Genomic DNA, 2,500 nt, shown 5'->3' on the forward strand with positions numbered 1-2,500 from the left:
TAGGAAGGTGATGAGGGAAGACCAACGACGTGTAATCTCTAGACGGCAGAAAAGGCAGCTTCGCAAAACTCACTCAACTGACCTGCAATGACCTGCAGTGACCTGCAATGACCAGCAACAGAGCGCCCACCAACCATCAGTCAAGATGCCTTCGTCGACATCAACTCTCCTTAGCCACCGAGTCCACATTCCTAGCCACCGGAACCCTCATCAGACATGGCTTCCTCTTGAAACCTCCTCCCCCTCTTGGCTTCCTCTTGAAACCTCCTCCCCCTCTTGGCTTCCTCTTGAAACCTCCTCCCCCTCTTGGCTTCCTCTTGAAACCTCCCCCTCTTGGCTTCCTCTTGAAACCTCCTCCCCCTCTTGGCTTCCTCTTGAAACCTCCTCCCCCTCTTGGCTTCCTCTTGAAACCTCCTCCCCCTCTTGGCTTCCTCTTGAAACCTCCCCCTCTTGGCTTCCTCTTGAAACCTCCTCCCCCTCTTGGCTTCCTCTTGAAACCTCCCTCTCTTGGCTTCCTCTTGAAACTTCCTCCCCCTTTTGGCTTCCTCTTGAAACCTCCTCCCACTCTTGGCTTCCTCTTGAAACCTCCTCCCCCTCTTAGCTTCCTCTTGAAACCTCCCCCTCTTGGCTTCCTCTTGAAACCTCCTCCCCCTCTTGGCTTCCTCTTGAAACCTCCTTCCCCTCTTGGCTTCCTCTTGAAACCTCCTCCCCTCTTGGCTTCCTCTTGAAACCTCCTCCCCTCTTGGCTTCCTCTTGAAACCTCCCCCTCTTGGCTTCCTCTTGAAACCTCCTCCTCTTGGCTTCCTCTTGAAACCTACCTCTCTTGGCTTCCTCTTGAAACCTCCCCCTCTTGGCTTCCTCTTGAAACCTCCCCCTCTTGGCTTCCTCTTGAAACCTCCTCCCCCTCTTGGCTTCCTCTTGAAACCTCCTCCCCCTCTTGGCTTCCTCTTGAAACCTCCTCCCCCTCTTGGCTTCCTCTTGAAACCTCCCCCTCTTGGCTTCCTCTTGAAACCTCCCTCTCTTGGCTTCCTCTTGAAACCTCCCCCTCTTGGCTTCCTCTTGAAACCTCCTCCCTCTCTTGGCTTCCTCTTGAAACCTCCTCCCCCTCTTGGCTTCCTCTTGAAACCTCCTCCCCCTCTTGGCTTCCTCTTGAAACCTCCCCCTCTTGGCTTCCTCTTGAAACCTCCTCCCCCTCTTGGCTTCCTCTTGAAACCTCCTCCCCCTCTTGGCTTCCTCTTGAAACCTCCCTCTCTTGGCTTCCTCTTGAAACCTCCCTCTCTTGGCTTCCTCTTGAAACCTCCCCCTCTTGGCTTCCACTTGAAACCTCCCCCCCCTCTTGTCTTCCTCTTGAAACCTCCTCCCCCTCTTGGCTTCCTCTTGAAACCTCCTCCCCCTCTTGGCTTCCTCTTGAAACCTCCCTCTCTTGGCTTCCTCTTGAAACCTCCCCCTCTTGGCTTCCTCTTGAAACCTCCCTCTCTTGGCTTCCTCTTGAAACCTCCCTCTCTTGGCTTCCTCTTGAAACCTCCCTCTCTTGGCTTCCTCTTGAAACCTCCCTCTCTTGGCTTCCTCTTGAAACCTCCCCCTCTTGTCTTCCTCTTGAAACCTCCTCCCCCTCTTGGCTTCCTCTTGAAACCTCCTCCCCCTCTTGGCTTCCTCTTGAAACCTCCCTCTCTTGGCTTCCTCTTGAAACCTCCCCCTCTTGGCTTCCACTTGAAACCTCCCCCCCCTCTTGTCTTCCTCTTGAAACCTCCTCCCCCTCTTGGCTTCCTCTTGAAACCTCCTCCCCCTCTTGGCTTCCTCTTGAAACCTCCCTCTCTTGGCTTCCTCTTGAAACCTCCCCCTCTTGGCTTCCTCTTGAAACCTCCTCCCTCTCTTGGCTTCCTCTTGAAACCTCCCCCTCCTGGCTTCCTCTTGAAACCTCCTCCCCTCTTGGCTTCCTCTTGAAACCTCCCCCTCTTGGCTTCCTCTTGAAACCTCCCTCTCTTGGCTTCCTCTTGAAACTTCCTCCCCCTTTTGGCTTCCTCTTGAAACCTCCTCCCCCTCTTGGCTTCCTCTTGAAACCTCCTCCCCCTCTTGGCTTCCTCTTGAAACCTCCCTCTCTTGGCTTCCTCTTGAAACCTCCCCCTCTTGGCTTCCTCTTGAAACCTCCTCCCTCTCTTGGCTTCCTCTTGAAACCTCCCCCTCCTGGCTTCCTCTTGAAACCTCCTCCCCCTCTTGGCTTCCTCTTGAAACCTCCCCCTCTTGGCTTCCTCTTGAAACCTCTCTCTCTTGGCTTCCTCTTGAAACCTCCCCCTCTTGGCTTCCTCTTGAAGCCTCCTCCCCCTCTTGGCTTCCTCTTGAAACCTCCTCCCCCTCTTGGCTTCCTCTTGAAACCTCCCCCTCTTGGCTTCCTCTTGAAACCTCCCCCTCTTGGCTTCCTCTTGAAACCTCCTCCCCCTCTTGGCTTCCATCGTATCTCTCCAAGAATACATCGAAACCCTTTCGGCCTTTTCATCAGTAT

This window comes from Penaeus japonicus, unplaced genomic scaffold (genome assembly GCF_977035675.1).
Source record: "Penaeus japonicus unplaced genomic scaffold, GWHDUDI00000001_assembly GWHDUDI00000013, whole genome shotgun sequence".
Lineage (NCBI taxonomy): Eukaryota > Metazoa > Arthropoda > Malacostraca > Decapoda > Penaeidae > Penaeus > Penaeus japonicus.